Here is a 24,799-nt window from a genome sequence, read left to right as displayed (position 1 = left end):
ATATGGATCTTGTTTTTGTATCCATGCAGCAAGCCTGTGTCTTTTGGTTGGAGCACTTAATCCATTCACATTTAAGGTAATTATCAATATGTATGTTCCTATTACCATTTTCTTAATTGTTTTGTAGGTCCTTTTCTTCTCTCGTGTTTCCCACTTAGAGAAGTTCCTTTAGTATTTGTTGTAGAGCTGATTTGGTGGTGCTGAATTCTCTTAGCTTTGGTTGTCTGTAAAGCTTTTGATTTCTCCATTGAATCTGAATGAGATCCTTGTCAGGTAGAGTAATCTTGGTTGTAGTTTCTTCCCTTTCATCACTTTAAGTATATCATGCCACTCACTTCTGGCTTGTAGAGTTTCTGCTGAGAAATCAGCTGTTAATCTTATGGGAGTTCCCTTGTATGTTCTTTGCCATTTTTCCCTTGCTGCTTACAATAATTTTTCTTTGTCTTTAATTTTTGCCAGTTTGATTACTATGTGTCTCGGCATCTTTCTCCTTGGGTTTATCCTGTATGGGACTCTCTGTGCTTCTTGGACTTGGGTGGCTATTTCCTCTCCCATGTTAGGGAAGTTTTCGACTATAATCTCTTCAAATATTTTCTCTGGTCGTTTCTCTCTCTCTTCTCCTTCTGGGACCCCTATAATGCGAATGTTGTTGCATTTAATGTTGTCCCAGAGGTCTCTTAGGCTGTCTTCATTTCTTTTCATTCTTTTTCCTTTATTCTGTTCCACAGCAGTGGATTCCACTAATCTGTCTTCCAGGTCACTTATCCGTTCTTCTGCCTCAGTTATTCTGCTACTGATTCCTTAGTGTAATTTTCATTTCAGTTATTGTATTGTTCATCTCTGTTTGTTTGTTCTTTAATTCTTCTAGGTTTTTGTTAAACATTTCTTGCATCTTCTCGATCTTTGCCTCCATTCTTTTTCTGAGGTCCTGTATCATCTTCACTATTATTATTCTGAATTCTTTTTCTGGAAGGTTGCCTATCTTCACTTCATTTAGTTGTTTTTCTGGGGTTTTATCTTGTTGCTTCATCTGGTACATAGCCCTCTGCCTTTTCATCTTGTCTGTCTTTCTGTGAATGTGGTTTTTGTTCCACAGGCTGCAGGATTGTAATTCTTGCTTCTGCTGTCTGCCGTCTGGTGGATGAGGCTATCTAGGAGGCTTGTTCAAGTTTCCTGATGGGAGGGACTGGTGGTGGGTAGAGCTGGGTGTTGCTCTGGTGGGCAGAGCTCAGTAAAACTTTAATCCCCTTGTCTTCTGATGGGTGGGGCTAGGTTCCCTCCCTCTTGGTTGTTTGGCTTGAGGCAACCCAACACTGGACCCTACCTGGCTCTTTGGTGGAACCAGTGCGGACTCTAGGAGGGCTCACGCCAAGGAATACTTCCCAGAACTTCTGCTGCCAGTGTCCTTGTACCCACGGTGAGCTGCAGCCACCCCCGCCTCTGCAGGAGACCCTCCAACACCAGCAGTGAGGTCTGGTTCAGTCTCCTATGGGATCACTGCTCCTCCCCCTGGGTCCCAATGCGCACACTACTTTGTGTGTGCCCTCCAAGAGTGGAGTCTGTTTCCCCCAGTCCTGTCAAAGTCCTGCAGTCAAAGCCTTCTAAGTCTGATTCTCTAGGAATTCCTCCTCCCATTGCCTGACCCCCAGGTTGGGAAGCCTGACGTGGGGCTCAGAACCTTCACTCCAGTGGGTGGACTTCTGTGGTATAAGTGCTCTCTAGTCTGTGAGTCACCCAGCCAGCAGTGATGGGATTTGATTTGGTTGTGATTGTGCCCCTCCTTCTGTCTCATTGTGGCTTCTCCTTGTCTTTGGATGTGGGGGGATTTTTTGGTGAGTTCCAGCGTCTTCCTGTCGATGGTTGTTCAGCAGTTAGTTGTGATTCTGGTGCTCTCGGAAGAGGGAGTGAGAGCACGGCCTTCTACTCCACCATCTTGAACCAATCTTCCTTACATTTTCTTTTAGGAGTTTAGTAGTTTTAGGTCTTATATTTAGATCTTTAATCCATTTTGAGTTAACTTTTGTGTAGTGTGTCATTGATGACACAGATTTCTTCTTTTTATATTGCATATCTATTAACATAGTCTTATAATTACTTTTTATGCTTAAAAATTCTATACATATTTATAAGGGATTTACTAATCTGTTTTCCAATACAGCAGGCGTCTATATTTGTCTATGTATTTATCCTTACAGTGACCCTGATGAGAGAGAGTGGAGTGTGTCAGGAAATCCCGCCTGGGTTTTTTTTTAATTTGTTATTTATTTATTTGGCTGCACTGGGTCTTAGTTGCAGCATGCGGGATCTAGTTTCCTGATCAGGGATGGAACCTGCGCCCCCTGCATTGGGAGTGCGGAGTCTTACCCACTGAACCACCAGGCAAGTCCCCCCACCTGGGTTTTGATGCGGTTGTCTTCATGCTTACCTGGGGTGCAGGAACCTTGTAATTGGTGTCTGGATGTCTCACAGAGGTATTTTGTTGGCTTTCTGTTGTTAAATCCCTGTCTCTGTGGGGGAAGGAGGGTCTGGGGCTTCCTATTCTACTGTCTTGCTGATGTCACCCCTCCCAGCCTACTTTTCCAAACCAGAACCTCCAAACACTTTCCACTTGATTTAGTTAAGGATCTTTAGCACAGAGTTTTTAGAGAATCTGTGTGGTTGGAAATGTCTGGAAGAGACTGGAAGGAAGCATAGCAACTTACGTTCGAGTTTATTAAGCAGAAGCAGTGTGCTTTGTTCCTCCCTGCCTCAGCCTTCTCTTCAGAAGTGTTATGGACAGATATTTTCAGATTTCATGACAGGCGCTGGGGGCACAAAGAGAAATGGCACTACCCATGTCCTCATTTTATATTGGCTTGGCCAGAAAGTTCATTCAGGTTCCTCTGTAACATCTTATGGGAAAACCAGAATGAACTTTTTGGCCAACCCAATAGAATTAGAAACTGAAGTTTAAAGAAGTTAAAGAAATTAACCAAGAAATACATCTGGTAATTGACTAAGCTGGGATTTCAGTTCATGCCTGTCTGAACCCAGTTCCTTCAAGAAAACTATTGTTGGAAAGGAAATAAGACTTGGACAACTCTAGGCAGCTACTATAGATGTCTCCTAGGTGTTTTCTGCTCACACAATCCTTTTTCCTCTTCAAAGTTTTTTATTTTCCTATCTCACCTCTGCTCCTCGATCTGATGGCCTATTTCTCCCTTTGTTACCCTCCTTCACTTAGAAGCCCAACATAGATTTGTATGAAGCAATGATATAAGACAGAGCCATCCTTAGCTTTCTCTGGGTTCAAAGAGAAAATTAGGCTTCAGTGAGGAACCAGAAATTGACTGAGCTGATATATGATTTTCAGTAGATATTCTTGGCTGTGGGCTTCTTTTCTTCTGTTTATAAAATGAAGGTCAGTTAAGCCCACCTCCAAGTGAGAGCTTCTACCCTCGAGATTGATAAAAACTCAGTGGAGGTGGCACAGACATTTCAAAGAGTGCTATGGTTGAGCCTCCCTGCAGTTTTCAATTAGAAGGTTACTAGGAATATAGCTATCAGTGTAGAAAAAAAAAATCTTTGACTGTCCACTCAAGAGTTTAGGTGGGGCTTCCCTGGTGGCACAGTGGTTGAGGGTCCGCCTGCCGATGCAGGGGACGCGGGTTCATGCCCCGGTCCGGGAAGATCCCACATGCCGCGGAGCGGCTGGGCCCGTGCGTCCGGAGCCTGTGCTCTGCGGCGGGAGAGGCCACAGCAGTGAGAGGCCCGCGTACCGCAAAAAAAAAAAAAAAAAAAAAAAGAGTTTAGGTGGCAAGCCTGGGACGCTAGTGGGATATTGGGGTGTTGTTATTGGAAGAAATACCACCTCTTATTTTCCTCTCCCCATAAGAGGTTTGAGCAGATCAATGAAATGGGAGCTAAATTCAGAGTGCTGCTTTTGAAGGCCTCCAGCCAAGGGAAGGGTGGCCATGCATCTCCCTCCAAACTGGGGCAAACAGTGAGACGCTAATATGGAAGGAAGGATTCTTCTTTGTTAGTATTTGTTTCGGTTATGAGGTGAAATCAGAAGAGGGAATGACGTGCAGTGCAGTGAAAAGTATTTAATATTTCTCTTTGGTGTTTTCCCTCTTCCTTTCTTTCCATCCTGTAAGTGGCTGCTCACAGAGAGAGCACTTAATGAACTGTGGCAACAGATGCCTGCTTGCTCTGCAGCTCTTCAGTACATATAGAGAAAGCAGACCTGAGGAGTAAACAATATTTTTCTCCAACCAGTCCAGAATTGAGAGCACTAGTAACTGCTTTGAAGGAAAGATGGTCCTCTCCGGACAGCGATGGTATTCTGTGGGTAGCCGAAGAAGATTATTTTTTATTTTCTTAATTAGGTGGATCATATAATATCTGGGGCATGTGTGCCTTAAGCAAAGAACCTTAACTGTGGGCATTCTTATGTCTCATAAGGATTTCAATATTCCCACTTTTAAATTAATGAGTACACACACCCAGCTGTTAGGACACACTCTGCTAGAGGAAAATAACTAATCAGAATATCTCCAAGTTCTGTTTAAAAAAAAAAAAAGAGGACTACTTAATTTTCTCAGTATCTTGAGGAGATTTAAATTTTTAGTAAAGATTTGTTTCCTTTACATGTATATAACTGGAAAGTTATTGTATTTGTGAAATCTAGAAACCTGGAATTTTAGCTTCTACGTAAAACCCCTTAAAATGTGAATATGTATATACCATATTTTCAAAATAAAAATAGTTCTTGGGGGCTTCCCTGGTGGAGCAGTGATTAAGAATCCACCTGCCAATGCAGGGGACACGGGTTTGAGCTCTGGTCTGGGAAGATCCCACATGCGGTGGAGCAACTAAGCCTGTGTGCCACAACTACTGAGCCTGCACTCTAGAGCCCACGTGCCACAACTACTGAAGCCCACGCGCCTAAAGCCTGTGCTCCACAGCAAGAGAAGCCACGACAATGAGAAGCCTGCGCCCTGCAATGAAGAGTAGCCCCCGCTCGCTGCAACTAGAGAAAGCCTGCGCGCAGCAACAAAGACCCAACGCAGCCAAAAAAAAAAAAAAGTTCTTGGTTCACCTATATATAAAAATTGCATTCTCATAAACATAGAGATTTCCTGTGATTTAATTTCCTAAGCACTGCTTCTGTGCTTTTGTCTGCCTTCCTCTTTCAGCATGCTTTTATCATTCAGGGATACAGATATAGAAGGCAAGTGTTCTGAAAACACTAGTTAATGCTACAAGAACCATACAACCTTACATTCATCAAGAATTTAGGATAAATTTGAGAAGTGCTTCACTTGTTTTTTCTTATAATGGTTATTCTGAAATAGAAGGCCCTTCTCAAGACACAGTAGCAACTCTATCTTAATACAGCTCTGCAGCCAAAACAGAACCTCCGAAAGTTCATAGTGGATCAAAGATCACGAATTTCCAATGTTATCTGTGTTTATGAGACATACTTTATTTAAAAAAACAGAATGCCCTGGTAGAATAGAATTTGTTTAAAGAGTATGCTCTCAAAGGGGGATCCTGGAAATGAGAGAGGCATCAAATGGCTGAGATAAGCTATCTACGCACCTCTGTCTGGGAAGCTAAACATGCAGGAGTGACCTGAGAGAATCCAGTGGAGAGAGAACAGCAGGGATATTGGAGAACTAGCTGTGACTTTGAATGCTTTCCCCCAAATCAACACAGACACAAATTGATTGTTAGAGGGTGGAAGTATTAGCAGCTTGAGATGCTTGAGCACAAATCTTGCCCCTATTATTAGCTAGCCAGTAAACAATACAGATATAGGAGCAACCCCTATATCTGTATATACAGATATAGGAGCAACCCCAATACAGATATAGGAGCAAAGAGAATTTTTTGCAGTTTAAGTCCAGACAAGTAAATAATAATAATAATAGTAGTTATAATAGTAATTATTATTACTCTTTATGGAATAATAATAAAAAGAATCCACAGCTCCTACAGTATATTATCTCAAAAGGAATCCACAGTGTCTACTATATATTATCTAAAATGTCCACTTTTCAACCAAAAAGTATAAAACATGCAAAGAAGTGAATGTGTGAGTCATGCACAGGGGAGAAAAGCAATAAAAACGGATTCTGTAAGTACAGGATATTGGGTTTAGCAGTCAGAGACTTAAATCTGTGTTCATAAATATGTGCAGAGATTTAAGGAAATTATATTCAAAAAATTAAAGGAAAATACAATGTCAGTGATGCACCAAGTGAGGCATCTCAACAGAAAAATTGAAATTATAAAAATGAACTAAATGGTATTTTTAGACTTGAAAATGATAATACTGAAATTAAATATTTACTGGACAGGATTACTGGTATATTTTAGATGTTAGAAGAAATAGCGAACTTTATGATAGATCAACAGAAATTACCCAACCCAAAAAACAGAAGAAAAAAGAGATTGAAGATAAATGAACAGAGGAGGTCAGACTGAAAAATGGCAGAGTAAGGAGCTTGGCAATTCTTATGTCCAAAAATCAGTGATGAAAGTGGACAGAGTTTTCCAAAACAACCATTTTAGGACTCTGGAAATTAACCAAAGGCACACAACAATCTGACAAGCATTTATTAAAGATAAATACTTGAACTTTGGGTAAGAACAATAGAAGTTTATGGCATTTTAGCCTGGGGATACTCTCATCCCACCCCATCTCCCCCAATTCTCTCAGCTCCATTGGCATAGTAGTTCTACCAGGGCAGGATAAGATGTGAAAACCAGAAGCTTTGCTCTCAGAGAGGGTTGACTTAAATTGGACTGTGGTATTGAAAAAAATGAATGTTCCTGGGAATTGTTCCTGGGAAATGGTAGCAGATGAACAAGGAAGAGCAATATAACAGCTAGTCTGATGTTGTAATCATAGGTGGGGAAAGCAATGGAGAGGCAGACTAGCCAGAAATGTAGCAGGGAGATTTGGCAATGAGATAGCCATAGTGGATGATAATAAGCTCCCACACATCCTTGGCAGTCCTTGCAGTTGTGCACATGCCTTAGGCTACATAAGCTTAGGAGGCACTGAGAGGTCCCTAGCACTTCACATGTCCCCCTGGCTGAACAGATGCCTCGCACACAGCAACATTTATGAGACATGTAAGTAAGTAGGAACACGTAACACATACACAGGGGAAAAAATCAGTCGATAAAAATGGTCTCTGAGGGATCCCAGGTGCTGGACTTAGAAGACAGAGACTTCAGAGTAGCTATGATAAATAAGTTCCAAGAACTAATGGAAAGCATGTCATACTATTACTCTTTATGGAATAATAATAAAAAGAATCCACAGACTGACTCATATAATAAATGGTCTAAATAAAGAGATAGACGTTATATTTAACAAAAGAACCAAATGGAAATTCTGGAGTTGTAAGATACAATAACTGAAATGAAAAAGAAGTCACTAAAGGTGTTCAACAGTGACGTGAAATGGCAGAAGAATAAGAAAACAGGAAGCTAGAACAATAGAATTTATCCAGTCTGAATAAAGGAAAGAAAAAAAGAATAAAGAGAAATGAACAAATCCTCAGAGACCTTGTGAGGCACCATGAAGGAACCATTGTATGCATAATGGGAATTGCAAAAAGAGGAGAGAGAAGGGAATGAATAGAAAACATATTTGAATAAATAATGGCTGATACCTTCCCAAATTTGATGAAAAAAATTAATTTTACAGCTCCTTAGGAAACATTTGACAATCTTTAAAATCTTTAACATAGAGCCATGATCCAATCCAGTTATTCCACGCCTAGAAGTCTACTCAAGAGAAAGGAGTCATATCCATACAAAGACTTACACATTATTCTTAAAAGCGAAAAACTGTCCAAATCCCCCCTTAGTTGTTAACTGGATGAGCAAAATATGGTATATCTATATAACACTATCAGGCAGTCAAAAGGAAGAACCTACTGACATAGGCACCAACAAGGATGGATTTCAGAAACATAATTCTAAGTGAAAGCAGTCGGACACGTAAGACTGCACATTGTCTGATTCCATTTACTTGAAATTCCTAGAAAAGTCAAAACTATGGAGACATGAAACAGAACAGTTTTTGCCTGGGGCTGATTATAGATGTGGGGATTGACCAAAAATGGGCACGAGGGAACTTTTCGGGGTGGTAGAAGTATTCTATAACTGTACAAATTTACAAAAACTCACCAAACTATATACTAAAAATGGGTGAATTTTATGGTATGGAAAATTTACCTCAGTGAAGCTAACCAAGGTCTCAAATGACATTTCAGAGAGGAATACACAGGGGCATTCAGCCTTGTGGTGGATAGTTGTGAGAGATTTGCATTTAGAGAGTAACTGTCGCTGTAGAGGTCAGACTTCTTGACCTTGTATTATTCTTAACAATATTGGTATTGCTGTTATTAAACAAGATGATATCACCTATTTCTAAATCAATGTCTAAAAAGTGTTCTTTATATTGGAAGCAACTCCATCTCAAAAGATCTGATTCTTTTGCCTGTACTTTCTTGGTTGTGGAATTGAGGGTTATATCCAAATATGCCAGACTCTTGGAAGACATAAGGAGGATAACTCTTGTCCTGATAAATTCTTCGCGTTCTTCTAGGACGCGGATGGACTCTAGGCAGAGTGATAACACTGTGGGAGAAAGCAGGACAGGAAGATAAGAAAACACTGCATGGGCTGTGATGTTTTTCTATGAGACTGTAACTTATGCATTCTTCTTCCAGAGCAGGAAGAATCATAATACACAGAACAGAAGAGATACGCCGTTGAGTTTGTAATTTAAAAGGGAACGAAAGCGTTTCACCCGTCTCCGAAACCGCAGCTGTCCTTCCTCTGCCTTGACATACTTTTTCAGGCTAGGGCTTGAGAGTTTCTTCTCAAAGGAGAAAGCTGCACATGGGACTTCTGGGATCAGCGTGGAGCTGCTGAGAGACATCACTGGTTTTGTCAGAAAGAGTCTCATCAAGAATAAACTCAAGGGCTTCCCTGGTGGCTCAGTGGTTGAGAATCTGCCTGCCAATGCAGGGGACACGGGTTCGAGCCCTGGTCTGGGAAGATCCCACATGCCGCGGAGCAGCTAGGCCCGTGAGCCACAACTACTGAGCCTGCGCGTCTGGAGCCTGTGCTCCGCAACAAGAGAGGCCGCGATAGTGAGAGGCCCGTGCACCGCGATGAAGAGTGGCCCCTGCTCGCCGCAGCTAGAGAAAGCCCTTGCACAGAAACAAAGACCCAACACAGCTATAAATAAATAAATAGCGTTCCCTTTAAAAAAAAAAAAAAGGAATAAACTCAATTCCCTAGGAAAAAGACTGCACAGTGCCATTTCCGGAATAAATACATACGATGATCTCTTTCAGGAAAACAGATGACTTCCTTATTCAGTCCTGGCACAGATGAGAGGCAGAGCAGTGCCTCTGAGTCCTGAGGATGGCACCTGGAGGTCCCGTTGAAGGGCAGAGTCCCCTTCAGCAGGGCTGGGGTGGGGCTCCGAGGTCACACTTTGAGTAGCAAGGAATGAGAGGGTTTTGTCAACGTTAGAAGAATAAAGTACAATTTGTTTGAAGAGTGACTCAGGAAGAAATGATTTTCGTTTTCATTAATATTCCTTTCATTTCAGTCGGAGACAATGAGATTTTTGTGGAATTCAGGGAGATGAAGAGTAATTTGATTATTGTTTTTGAAGGCTTTAGGAAGAAACAGCTGTTTTCACTCAGCCAGTGGGCTAATCAAGGTCTCAGGTGATGTTTCCAAAGCTTACACTGAGTCGTTCAGCCATAACGTCAGGGAGAATAGTTCTGATAAGGGCTTGCATTCAGAAAGAAACTGTCTCTAAGATCGAATTCCTTGCCTTCTTTATTACATTTAACTGCTTGTATTATTATTGTTAAGCAAGGGGAAATCACCTGTCAAGTGATTTCCGAAGTGGCTGTTATAGGGATGTGTGCATCCTGAAAATGCACAAAAGGATCTTCTGGCTTTGGGAAGAAGAGACTAGAACTTCTATACTTTTTGAAATGTAAGAATGAAAAAATAAATTAAGATTTACTATTACCCACTATAATTTTTTTTTTTTTTTTTTGCGGTACGCGGACCTCTCACTGTTGTGGCCTCTCCCGTTGCGGAGCACAGGCTCTGGACGCACAGGCTCAGCGGCCGTGGCTCACGGGCCCAGCCGCTCTGCGGCATGTGGGATCTTCCCGGCGGGGCACGAACCCGTGTCCCCTGCATCGGCGGGTGGACTCTCAACCATTGCGCCACCAGGGAAGCCTACCCACTATAATTTCATAACATTTTAAAGGTGTACTATTATTGGGTATTCCAGAAAGAAAAGAAAATGCTGACCATTAAACCATGACCCAGTGTCTTCTTTTAAATCTTATACTTACTGAAAGAGCCCCTTTCTACTTATCTAGACATAATATAGATTTTAAAATCATATATTGCTCTTGTGCATACATGAAAAAGAGAATAAAGTTCACGTATGCTCGGGTAATGACTAGGCCACAGCTGCTCTGGCCAACAGTGATCAATCATGAGATACATCTCGATCTCAGAGCCACTAGGGTGTGAAAGCCTGTGTCTTCAGATCATTGAAATATGGTCAGATGCAGAGTAATCTTATACAGGCATACCTTGGAGACATTATGGGTTTGGCACCAGACCACCACAATAAAACAGATAACACAATAAGGTGAATCACATTAACTCTTTAGTTTCCCAGTGCATATAAAAGTTACGTTTGCACTATACTATAATCTGTTAAGTGTGCGATAGCATTGTGGCTAAAAATGTTGATGTTTTGACTTCTTTCCATGAGTCATGAATGTTCTTCATGGCATCTTGAATGGTGAATCCTTCCCAGAAGGTTTTCAATTGACTTTGCCCAGATCCGTCAGAAGAATCACTCTGTATGGCAACAATAGCCTTACAGAATGTATTTCTTAAATAATAAGGCTTGAAAGTTGAAGTTATTTCTTGATCCATGGGCTGTGGAGTGGATGTTGTGTTCACAGGTCTGGAAACAACATTAATCTCCCTCAGAGCTCTTGGGTGACCAGGTGCATTGTCATTGAGCAGTAATATCAGTATTTTGAAAGGAATCTTTTTTTCTGAGCGCCGGGTCTCGACAGTGGGCTTAAAATATTCGGTAAACCATGTTGTAAACACACGTGCTGCCATCTAGGCTTTGTTGTTCTATTCATAGAGCACAGGCAGAGTAGATTCAGCTTCAGTCTTAAGGGCTCTAGGATTTTTGGAATGGTAAATGAGCAGCGGTTTCAACTCCAAGTCACTAGCTGTGTTAGCCCATAACTGGAGAGTCAGCCTGTCCTTTGAAGCTTTGAAGCCAGGCATTGACTCCTCCTCTCCAGCTGTGAAAGTCCTGGATGGCATCTTCTTCCAGTAGAAGGCTGTTCTGTCTGCCTTGAAAATCTGTCGTTTGGTGTGGCTGCCTTCCTTCCTGATCTTGGCTGGACCTTCTGTGTAACTTGCTGCAGCTTCGGCATCAGCCCTTGCTGCTTCACCTGGCACTTTCATGTTGTGGAAATAGCTTCTTTCCTTAAACTTCATGAACCAACCTCTGCTAGCTTCAGAGGAAGCTTTTCTTCTGCAGCTTCCTCACCTCTCTCAGCCTTCATAGAATTGAAGAGAGTTAGGACCTTACTCTGGTTTAGGCTTTGGTTTAAGGGAATGTCGTGGCTGGTTTGATATTCTGTCTGGACCATTAAAAATTTCTCCATATCAGCAATAAGGCTGTTTTTTTTTAATTTTTTTAAAGGTGTGCTTTTTCAAACACCAGTAGAAGGCTGATATTTTTTATTGAGTGCAGTGACTTTATGAGGTAGGTGCTATTGTCGCTGGTTTACAGCTGGGGAGACTATTACTTTTTTTTTTTTTTAAGAAGATGTTGGGGTAGGAGTTTATTAATTAATTTATTTTTGCTGTGTTGGGTCTTCGTTTCTGTATGAGGGCTTTCTCTAGTTGCGGCAAGCGGGGGCCACACTTCATCGCGGTGTGCGGGCCTCTCACTGTCGCGGCCTCTCTTGTTGTGGAGCACAGGCTCCAGATGCGCAGGCTCAGTAGTTGTGGCTCACGGGCCTAGTCGCTCCGCGGCATGTGGGATCCTCCCGGACCGGGGCTCGAACCCGTGTCCCCTGCATTAGCAGGCAGATTCTCAACCACTGCGACACCAGGGAAGCCCAAGGCTGTTTGGATTTCTTATCATTCACAGGAGTAGCACTTTTAATTTCCTTCAAGAACTTTTCCTTTGCATTCACAGCGTGGCTGACTGTTTGGTGCAAGAGGCCCAGCTTTCAGCCTATCTTGGCTTTCGACATGCCTTCCTCACTAAGCTTCATCATTTCTAACTTTTGATTTAAAGTGAGAGACGTGTGACTCTTCCATTCAGTTGGACACTTAGAGGTCACTGTAGGGTTTATTAATTGGCCTGATTTCATGTTGTTGTGTTTCAGGGGATAGGGAGGCCTGAGGAGAGGTAGAGAGACAAGGAACAGCTGGTCGGTGGAGCAGTCAGAAGACACATTTATCAGTTAGGTTTGCAGTCTTATGTGGATGCAGTTCATGGTGCCTCCAAAACAATTAGGATGGTGAGATCAAAGATCACTGAATCATAGATCACCAAAACAAATATAACAGTACTGAAAAAGCTTGAAATATTGAGAGGATTACCAGAATGTGACACAGAGACCCAAAGTGAGCAAATGCTGTTGGAAAAATGGGTGTTGATAGACTTGCTTGACGTGGGGTTGCCACATGTTTTATTTGTAAAAAATTCAGTGTCGGGCTTCCCTGGTGGCGCAGTGGTTGTGAGTCTGCCTGCCGATGCAGGGGACACGGGTTCGTGCCCCGGTCCGGGAAGATCCCACATGCCGTGGAGCGGCTGGGCCCGTGAGCCATGGCCGCTGAGCCTGCGCGTCCGGAGCCTGTGCTCCGCAACGGGAGAGGCCGCAACAGTGAGAGGCCCGTGTACCGCAAAAAAAACCCCAAAACAAACAAACAAACAAAAAAATTCAGTATCTGGGGTTGCTGCCCACATTTCTAAAAAAATGCTGAAAAACAAATGAGGTGCTATGACACATCGATTTTGCCCCAGAATGACTGTGATGCTTATTTTTACCTCTTTTCCTGGTGGCACTCACAGTACTGGTGGACAAAATGGTTGGAGTGAACTCAGGTTGCCCAGGCCCTGGCCACCCTGCATGCTGACACCAGGACGGACTGGAGCTGGCCCTCAGGACATCACAGGATGCGGACACTCCCACTCTCCAGCTCCCTCCTCACCTGCCTCCTTGGAACAGTCCAGGCTTCCCCGCTGGGGTCCACATTTATTATGCTGAAGCTCAATAAAATTAGCACCCTGTAAGGGGAGTTTGCTCAGTTAAGCCGTGTTTATTTTCTCCAGGATTAAGAAGCAAACTCCCAGGCATTGCTGACTAGTCATAAGTGAGCTCTGGTGAGGAAGACGGGAACAATTCTAATCTAGCCTCCCCTTCTCTCTCTCTCTCTCTATTTGTTCTCTCTGTCATGTGATACTATGAGGTTTTTACTTCATTTATATAGCAAAAAGACTCTACCAGTGAAAGGGCCTTTTTTTTTTTTGCTTTTAGATTGTAACTGATCTCAGCAGAACCTTACCCTGGAGAGTGCGATAAGCAGAGCAGACATCTGCTATGATATTTATTTGAGATGCTTATTTTAAGTATATGATAATCCCAATATTAACTAGACTTGCAGAAAAAAACATAAAAAAATGAAAAACGAATTATTGTTCATATGAAATACCAAAACTGTAATTGAGAAAAAAATTACAGGGTAAGATAAGCTTCATTGGGAAATATTTTTTCATCTTTATGGTTTATACGCATTTGGATACAATAAAAAAAAAATGCTTTGTTCAGTTCCCCATGGTGATGGGAACCAAGTAGTTTTAGAATGTTCAATAAAAATGGAAAAGACATAAATATTTCTTACAGCTTCCTAGGTGGGTGATCAGTAGTACCAAACTGATCATAAGCAGATGCCTAAGAAATAATAAATGCATTAATTAATGAAGCTTAAAATGTGAACTAGATATGGAGCCAGCAATGCACTCATGCATAAAGCCTATCTTTAAAAATAATAAAGATGGGGCAGCGTCAAGATGGTGGAGCAGTAGGAAGTGGAGTTCGTGTCTCCTCACAGCTAGGACGCCTACCAAGCACCGGTGGGGGACCTTGGAGACCTAAGGGGATGGGAGGAACCCCCGAGTCACTGGGTGGGACTTGGGGGGAGGGAGAGGGGAGGAGAAGTGGAGGTGGAACGGGACCAGCACCCCTCAGGGGTGGCTGGGAGAGGGGAGGGGTTCCCACGCCCGGAGGAGCCCATTCACAGCAACAGGATCAACAGGAATGGGGAGAGACCCTCGGGGGATCAAAGGATTAGAAGGGAATGTGGCCAGCATTTCCCCAACCTGCTTGGCCCCTGGCGAGCCTGCTGGGGTCCTGGACCAAAACCTCTGCACTCCAAGGCCCCCTCTGGCCGCAACGGGGCCTAAGCCCCGTCCCCACACCCCCAGGGCCTTTTCCTGAACCTAGGCCCTGCCCCCTGCCTAAGCCCTGCCCCGCCACAAGCAAGGCCCTTTCTGGCTTTTTTTTTTTTTTTTTTGCTCTTGTGGTTCTGTTTTACCTTGTTGTTGTTTCATTTATATTTTTGTTTTTTCTAAAATTTTTTTATTTTTCTGAATATTTTTCTCCTGCCATTTTCTCCCGCCTTTTTCACCCGATGTGGCTTGCAGGATCTTGGCTCCCAGGCCCGGTGTTGGGCCTGAGCTCCTGTGGTGGAAGTGTCAAGTCCAAACTGTTGGACTAACACAACCTCAGACCCCAGGGAATATTCATCAGACTGAGGCCTCCTGGAGGTCCTCATCTCAGCACCAAGACCCAGCTCTACCCACTGCCTGCAAAATCCAGGTCTGGATGCCTCAGGCCAAACAATCAGTAAGACAGGAATGCAGCCACACCCATCAAAAAAAGTGAGATGGCAAAAATATATGTTACAGACAAAGGAGCAAGATAAAAACCTACAAAACCAAGTAAATGAATAGGAAATAAGTAACCTACCTGAAAAAGAATTCAGAGCAATGATAGTAAAGATGAACCAAAATCTCGGAAATAGAACGGAGGCATGCATCGAGAAAATACAAGAAATGTTTAACAAAGACCTAGAAGAACTAAAGCACAAACAACGATGAACAACACAATAACTGAAATGAAAAGTACTCTAGAAGGAATCAATAGCAGAATAACTGAGGCGGATAAGTGAGCTGGAAAACAGATGGTGGAAATAACTGCCAAGGAGCAGAATAAAGAAAAAAAGAATGAAAAGAATTAAGGGCAGTCTCAGAGACTTCTGGGACAACATTAAATGCACCAACATTTGAATTATAGGGGTCACAGAAGAAGAAGAAAAAGAGAAAGGGTCTGAAAATATATTTGAAGAGATTATAGTTGAAAACTTCCCTAACATGGGAAGGGAAATAGCCACCCAAGTCCAGGAAGTGCAGAGAGTCCTATACAGGATAAACCCTAGGAGAAGCACATCAAGACACATATTAGACTAACAAAAAATAAATTAAAAAAAAATTAAAAGTGGCAAGGGAAAAGCAAAAAATAACATACAAGGGAATCCACATAAGGTTATCAGCTGATTTTTCAGTGGAAACTGTAGGCCAGAAGGGAGTGGCATGATATACTTACAGTGATGAAAGAGCAACACCTACAACCAAGACTACTCTACCCAGCAAAGATCTCATTCAGATTCGATGGAGACATCAAAAGTTTTACAGACAAGCAAAAGCTAAGAGAATTCAAAACCACCAAATCAGCTTTACAGCAAATGCAGCAAAGGAACTTCTCTAGGTGGGAAACACAGAGAAGAAAAAGACCCACAAAAACAAACCCAAAACAATTAAGAAAATGGTAATAGGAACATACATATGAATAATTACCTTGAATGTAAATGGACTAAATGCTCCAACCAAAAGACACAGACTGGCTGAATGGATACTAAAGCAAGATCCGTATATGTGCTGTCTACAAGAGACCCACTTCAGACCTAGGGACACATACTGACTCAAAGTGAGGGGATGGAAAAAGATATTCCATGCAAATGGAAATCAGAAGAAAGCTGGAGTAGCAGTACTCATGTCTGATAAAATAGACTTTAAAATAAATACTGTTACAAGAGGCAAAGAAGGACACTACATAATGATCAAGGGATCAATCCAAGAAGAAGATATAACAACTGTAAATATTTATACACCCAACATAAGAGCACCTCAGTACATAAGGCAAATGCTAACAGCCATGAAAGGGGAAATTGACAGTAACACAATAATAGTGGGGGACTTTAACACCCCACTTAACACCAATGGACAGATAATCCAGACAGAAAATAAATAAGGAAACACAAGCTTTAAATGACACAATAGACCAGAGAGATTTAATCGATATTTATAGTACATTCCACTGGAAAGCGGCAGAATACACTTTCTTCTCAAGTGCACATGGAGCATTCTCCAGGATAGGTCACATCTTGGATCACAAATCAAGCCTTGGAAAATTTAAGAAAACTGAAATTGTATCAGGCATCTTTTCCAACCACAATGATATGAGATTACAAATCAGTTACAGGAAAAAAACTGTAAAAAACACAAACACATAGAGGCTAAACAGCACACTGCTAAATAACCAAGAGATCACTGAAGAAATCAAAGAGGAAATAAAAAAATACCTAGAAACGAATGACAATGAAAACACGATGAACCAAAACCTATGGACGCGGCAAAAGCAGTTCTAAGAGGGAAGTTTATAGCAATTCAGTCTCACCTCAAGAAACAAGAAAAATCTCAAGTAAACAATCTAACCTTACATCTAAAGCAACTAGAGAAAGAAGGACAAAGAAAACCCAAATTTCGTGGAAGGAAAGAAATCATAAAGATCAGAGCAGAAATAAATGAAATAAAAATGAAAAAACAATAGCAAAGATCAATAAAACTAAAAGTTGGTTTTTTGAGAAGATAAAATTGATAAACCTTTAGCCAGACTCATCAAAAAAAAGGGAGAGGACTCAAATCAATAAAATTAGAAATCTGAAAAAGGAGAAATTACAACTGACACCACAGAGATACAAAGGATCATAAGAGACTACCACAAGCAACTATATGCCAATAAAATGGACAACCTGGAAGAAATGGACAAATTCTTAGAAAGGTACAACTTTCGAAGACTGAACCAAGAAGAATTAGAAAATATAAACAGACCAATCACAAGTAATGAAATTGAAACTGTAATTAAACATCTTCCAACAAACAAAAGTCCAGGACCAGATAGCTTCCGAGATGAATTCTATCAAACATTTAGAGAAGCTCTAACACCTCTCCTTCTCAAACTCTTCCAAAAAATTACAGAGGGAGGAACACTCCCAAACTTGTTCTACGAGGCCAGCATCACCCTGATACCAAAACCAGACAAAGATATCACAAAAAAAACTACAGACCAATATCACTGATGAACATAGACGCAAAACTCCTCAACAAAATACTAGCAAATAGAATCCAACACACATTAAGAGGATCATACACCATGATCAAGTGGGATTTATCCCAAGGATGCAAGGATTCTTCAATATATGCAAATCAGTCAATCAGTGTGATACACCATATTAACACATTGGAGAATAAAAACCATATGGTCATCTCAATAGATGCAGAAAAAGCTTTTGACAAAATTCAACACCCATTTATGATAAAAACTCTCCAGGAAGTAGGCATAGAGGGAACCTACTTCAACATAATACAGCCCTTATCAGGAAAAACACAAGGATGTCCACTCATGCCACTATTTTTTTTTTTTTTTTGCGGTACACGGGCCTCTCACTGTTGTGGCCTCCTGTTGCGGAGCACAGGCTCCGGACCCACAGGCTCAGTGGCCATGGCTCACGGGCCCAGCCGCTCCGCGGCACATGGGATCTTCCTGGACTGGGGTACGAACCCATGTCCCCTGCATCAGCAGGTGGGCTCTCAACCACTGTGCCACCAGGGAAGCCCCATTCACGCCCCTATTATTTGATGTAGTTTTGCAAGTCCTAGCCACAGCAATCAGAGAAGAAAAAGAAATAAAAGGAATCCAAATTGGAAAAGAAGTAAAACTGTCACTGTTTGCAGATGACATGATACTATACATAGAAAATCCTAAAGATGCCACCAGAAAGCTACTAGAGCTAATCAGTGAATTTGCTAAAGTTGCAGCATACAAAATTAATACACAGAAATCTCTTGCATTTCTATTCACTAATAATGAAAGATCAGAAAGAGAAATTAGTGAAACAATCCCATTTACCATTACAACATAAAGCATAAAATACCTAGGAATAAACCTACCTAAGGAGGCAAAAGACCTTTACACAGAAGACTATAAAACACTGATGAAAGAAATCAGAGATGACACAAACAGATGGAGAGATATACCAAGCTCTTGGATTGGAAGAATCAATATTGTGAAAATGACTATACTACCCAAAGTAATCTACAGATTCAATGCAATCCTTATCAAATTACCAATGGCATTTTTCACAGAATTAGAACAAAACATTTTACAATTTGTATGGAAACACAAAAGACCCCGAATAGCCAAAGCAATCTTGAGAAAGAAAAACAGAGCTGAAATAATCAGGCTTCCTGACTTCAAACTATACTACAAAGCTACAGTGATCAAGACAGTATAGTACGGGCACAAAAACAGAAATATAGATCAGTGGTACAGGATAGAAAGCCCAGAGATAAACTCATGCACCTATGATCACCTAATCTATGACAAAGGAGGCAAGGATATACAGTGGAGAAAAGACAGCCTCTTCAATAAGTGGTGCTGGGAAAACTGGACAGCTACATGTGAAAGAATGAAGTTAGAACACTGTTTAACACCATACACAGAAATAAAATCAAAATGGATTGAAGACCTAAATGTAAGACCGGACACCATAAAACTCTTAGAGGAAAACATAGGAAGACCATTCTTTGACATATGTCACAGCAAGATCTTTTTTAAAAAAATTAATTTTTAGCTGCATTGGGTCTTTGTTGCTGCGCACAGGCTTTTTCTCTACTTGCAGTAAGCAGGGGCTACTGTTTGTTGCGGTGCGTGGGCTTCTCATTGAGGTGGCTTCTCGTTTCAGAGCACGGGCTCTAGGTGTGCGGGCTCAGTAGTTGTGGCTCGTGGGCTGTAGAGTGCAGGCTTAGTAGTTGTGGCGCACGGGCTTAGTTGCTCCACGGCATGTGGGATCTTCCCGGACCAGGGCTCAAACCTGTGTCCCCTGTGTTGGCAGGCAGATTCTTAACCACTGCGCCACCAGGGAAGTCCCTCGGCAAGATGTTTTTTGACCCACCTCCTAGAGTAATGAAAATTAAAACAAAAATAAATGGGACCTAATGAAACTTAAAAGCTTTTGCACAGCAAAGGAAACCATAAACAAGATGAGAAGACAACCCTCAGAATGGGAGAAAGTATTTGCAAACAAAGTAGTGGACAAAGGATAAATCTCCAAAATATACAAACAGCTCATGCAGCTCAATATCAGAAAAACAACCCAATCAAATAATGAGCAGAAGACCCTAAATAGACATTTCTCCAAAGCAGACATATAAATGGCCAAGAGGCACATGAAAAGTTGCTCAATGTCACTAATTATTAGAGAAATGCAAATCAAAACTACAATGAGGTATCACCTCACACCTGTCAGAATGGCCATTATCAAAATATCTACAAACAGTAAACAATAAATGCTGGAGAGGGTGTGGAGAAAAGGGAACCCTCTTACACAGTTTGTGGGAATGTAAATTGATACAGCCACTATGGAGAACAGTATGGAGGTTCCTCTCTTACCTGAGGCTCTGCCTCTGACAAGCAGTGACTGTGGCAGAACCTCAGAGGTACACCTCCCTGCTCTTCCCTCAGGCTCAGCAATCCCACTACTGGGCATATACCCAGAGAAAACCATAATTTAAAAAGACACATGCACGCCAGTGCTCATTGCAGCACTGTTTACAATAGCCAGGTCATGGAAACAACCTAAATGTCCATCGACAGATGAATGGATAAAGAAGATGTGGTACATATACACAATGGAATACTACTCAGCCATAAAAAGAAATGCAATTGGGTCATTTGTAGAGATGTGGATGGACCTAGAGTCTGTTATACAGAGTGAAGTAAGTCAGAAAGAGAAAAAAAAATATTGTATATTAACGCATATATGTGTAATATAGAAAAATGGTACAGATGAACCTATTTGCAGGGCAGGAACAGAGAAGCAGACGTAGAGAAGGGACTTGTGGACACAACGGGGGAAGGGGAGGGTGGGATGAATTGGGAGATAAGGTTTGACGTAAATACACTACCATGTGTAAAATAGATAGCTGGTGGGAACCTGTGGTATAGCACAGGGAGCTCAGCTAGGTGCTCTGTGATGACCTAGATGGGTGGGATGGGAGATGGGGGGAGGGAGGTCCAAGAGGGAGGGGAGATATGTATACATATAGCTGGTTCACTTCACTCTACAGCAGAAACTAACATGACATTGTATAGCAATTATACTCCAATAAAAAACATAATAAACATATCTGCATATAATTATATTTGTAGATTTTGATTAGTGTTATAGTAGCTATTTGTCCTAAAACTTAGAGTAATTTATCAGTAACACAGTAAAAAGTGTACACTACCTTAATTAAAAAGAACACTTATACATGCAGGTCTAGCTGTTTTTAAAATGTCCTATTGGCTCCCAAACCTACATGACCTCTGATCTTACTTTCTGTGGTTGCCCTAAAATGACTCTCCACTTAACGCTCATGGAAGAAGTCTCCTTTCCTCCCTCCCTTCCTTCTTACATCAGTGAATTGAGGACTCCAGGGAAGCTGAGTCTGACCCTCCCTGCATTTGCAGGTAACTCACTTGGACCCTGGGATGAATGCATGTACCGTAAGATGTGATACGCCTGGGGCATGATGACAGTGGTGGGATAACCCTGAGCAATGCTGGGGAGTCTCTTACCTGAGGCTCTGCTTCTGATAAGCAGTGACTGTGGCAGAATCTCAGAGGTTCCTCTCCCTGCGCTTGCCTCAGGCTCAGCTGCTAGGAATGTAGCCCTTGGGGTCACCCATGTCGATTTTCAAAGTAACAGTAATTACAGTGCTCACTTCCTCATCTTAAAACTTACAGAACAGATATTTGTACAGCCACATTCCTAGCAGCATTATTCCCAAGAGCCAAAAGGTGAACACAACTCAGATGTCCATTGACAGATGAATGGATAAACAAAATGTGGGATATACGTGGAGTGGAATATTATTCAGCCTTAAAAGGAAATGAAGTGTTGACACATGCTATAACATAGATGAACCTTGAAAGGTTCATCTATGAACCTTATTAGTTCATAAGGTTCATAGATGAACCTTAGTTAGTTGAACTAAGCCAGACACAAAAGGACAAATACTGTGTGATCCTACTTACAGTAGTCAAGCGCATAGAAACAGAAAGAGCAGTGGCTGCCCGGGGCTGAGGGAGTGGGGAATGGGTAATTATTGCTTAATGATTACGGAGTTTCAGTTTGGAAAGACGGACAAGTTCTGGAGATGGTTGCTGATGGTATTTGTGCAACAGTGTGAAAGTACTTGATGCCACTGAAGTGTATACTTCAAAATTATTAAAATAGTAGATTTTATGTTATATATATTTTATCACAATAAAAAAATATAAAACAAGAAGGCTGTTCTTTCCCCCAGTCTAATAAATTGCACCCAAACCCAAAATCCCCCACATAAAACAAGAAAGTAATCACAAGGAGATGCTTGATTTCATTAGTGCAGGTTCCCCGCTCTCTTAAAGTAGAGGGTTCCTGGGAGATCTTTCGTAAGCCTAAATGGCGTAAAGTGATGAAGCAACTACCTTAGGACGCATCTTGCTAACAGATGCACAAAATAAATCGAGATAAATCACAAGATACAGACACCGTTCAAAGCTATGGAGGCTTGCTGCCGAGATGCTGGGTGCAGTTCCCGGGGAAGAAGCTTGGTGGCGCCACTCTCACTGCTCAGGCTGCGTGCTGCTGCTATATGGGCTCAGCTCACTTGCAAAACCAAAGCTGAACACCAATTTTGCTTTTCGCCTTTTTTCTTGAAAGTGAAAATCCTCTTCGGACTTTTTATTTTTCATTAGCGGAAACAGGTACTAATGTAGGTCTTTCGTAAAAGTGAAGTGGCATAAAGCAATCTTTTAAAAAGTGGGGGATACCTGTATTGTGGACAGAGGTATCAAATCGTGGGCAAGTAAGTGGCCAGATGATTTTGAGGGATTTGAAAGTGCTATTTGGGTGTGGCACTCAACGTTGCAGTGGTGAAGGAAAAATGCATATATGCTGTGAATACTAAAATAGCAGCTGTGTATTTCCAGTGCTTTCTTTCCCTTCCTCACCAGCACGGGTTTGTCAAGGGCCCAGGAGCCCCTTGCAGGTCTGCATGAGGTTAATCATCTTGAAGGCGTGTTTTGTGTGGCCAGTGCTAACTACTTTCCTACTTTCCTTGATCCATTTACAACCCAGGAAAGGACAGGGAGCCAACAGGCATGTTTATTTAAAAAGTGAAATAAATTAGAAGTCCAAGTTTACATTTTTACCCAAGACACTCTCCCTTTTCTCTTACCGTTTTTGAGGCATCGGATTCGTACTGTGGACAGAACATGAAATTCGGACGCACACAGTTGCTTCTCTTTAGTGCTGTAACCTGGAACTTCTCCGTATCAGTTTCCTCATTGGTAACTTGGGGGAAATGACACAGACCTTTCAGACTTTCTTTGAGTAAAGGAGATGAGGGAAGTGACAGACACAGCGAATGTTCAGCACGTGCGAGTTTTCCTTCCTCCCTTCCCCTTCCTCTTCGCGGCTGATGGAGGTGTCAGAGGTGTGGGTACTAGGCTGGAAGGCGTAGTGTGCCGTGGGGTGGAAACGTGAGCAGAAATGGATTCCAGCTGTCAGGAATGGAGTCCCAGCTCAGCGGTCTGCTGGCGGCGGAACCTCAGGCATGTTTCTCTAATCTCTCATTTTTTGTAGGAATATATATAGCATATAAAATTGTAAACATACTTTACATATTTTTTGTTAATAGTGTGAAATAGAATGTATCAGAATTTCTACGTTTGTAAGGCAGTGTTCTGTAGTAGTACTGCAAACAGAAGGTACATCTGTATGTGAGGTTGCATGTTTTATGAACACCAACCGGAAAAAATTCAGTCAACCATGCTAGAGGAAGGACTAAATTAACATTCAATTATTTCTAGAGAACATGAAATGATCAAAATGGTTGCCATATAAGAAAGCAACCAAAGCGTATGCAGATTACCAAAAAAACCCAGAAAGATATTTTCTGGATGTATGTTGGGTGGGTACCTAATAAAAGTGTCATGTGTTTGGATTTTGTGACAATGGTGGTGTTTTTCAGATTTTTATCGACAATTTTTATAATTTCTCTGTCTAAATAAGCACCCACATGTGTACATAAGTCTGTTTTTTCACTTTATGTTCTTTTTCTTCACTTGGGCACAAAAATTCATTCCTGGAATTGCCTCTTACAAGATTCTCTTTCAGGTGAGTTGATGGGGGAGCCCAGGCAAGAGGAGGTGATTCAGAGGCTTAGGAGGCAAGAATTCCACCTACAGAATCATATTATCTTTCTAAGCCCCAGAACCTTGAGTGATGAAAATAAATAGAAGAAAAAAAATTTCATAACTGCTTTTTGAAGTTTTATTATTATTATATCCACATTTTGAGGCTTTTAAAAATGCCAGGCACTGTGAGCATTCCACATGCATTATCTCTCTTAATAAGCACAATTCGATGGGGTCCACACTGTCATTATCTCAATTTAGTAAGTGAGGAAATGAGGATTGGGGAAGTAAGCCCTTGTGCAGAGTTTCTGGGCTGGAGACCACATTATCAGGTGTTTGAAAAGCCTGACGAACAGAGATTATGAGGATCACTTGGGTGGCAGGCGTCCCACCTATGTGAAGGCACGTGTGGGTACATTACACAGTGAGTAACTGCATGTTCTTCTCTACTTATGCTTCTGCTGCAGGTTGATGAATGAAGAGGCCTCTACAGAGACTTTGTGAGCCCGAATTTTTCTAGTTGCTAAGTAAGGGCTGTGGCACTTTTATAAGCTTGCATTTGTCACACCTGAAGAGGGCTTGTTGGGGGAAGGGGTCAGGGTTTTTTTTAATTGTGTGGGATTTTAATATGAAAGAATGCTTTCCAAAACTAGCATGTTTTTGCCATGATTAAAATGATCTTTCTACCTCATTTCATTTTTTTTTAAAGCTCTGAATGTCAGGGCTCAACTCCCTTGACATTTCTGTGTAATTAAAATGATTTACAAACTAAATAAATAAGTGACTTAATCATGTTTACTTCAATAATATTACCATTATGTGACCCAGATTGGGGTCAGTATATGTAAATGATGTGAAATAAAGAGAAGGGGGCTCACTTTTTCTTTGAAGAGTGAAAAAATAATGTCACTGTCAGGTACTTTGTTTTCCAAATTAATTTTTAGATTATTTAATATTTGCATACTTTATATAAATGGAAGCACATTTTTTGACTTACATTCAGTAGGAACTTTTGTATAAGCTAAATGGTTTATATTAAAAATAAAAGCATATATGTGCCAAAGGAATGGATT

The sequence above is a fragment of the Phocoena phocoena genome, chromosome 20 (assembly GCF_963924675.1).
Source record: "Phocoena phocoena chromosome 20, mPhoPho1.1, whole genome shotgun sequence".
Taxonomy (NCBI): Eukaryota; Metazoa; Chordata; class Mammalia; order Artiodactyla; family Phocoenidae; genus Phocoena; species Phocoena phocoena.
Note: the sequence above shows the minus strand (reverse complement) of the source record.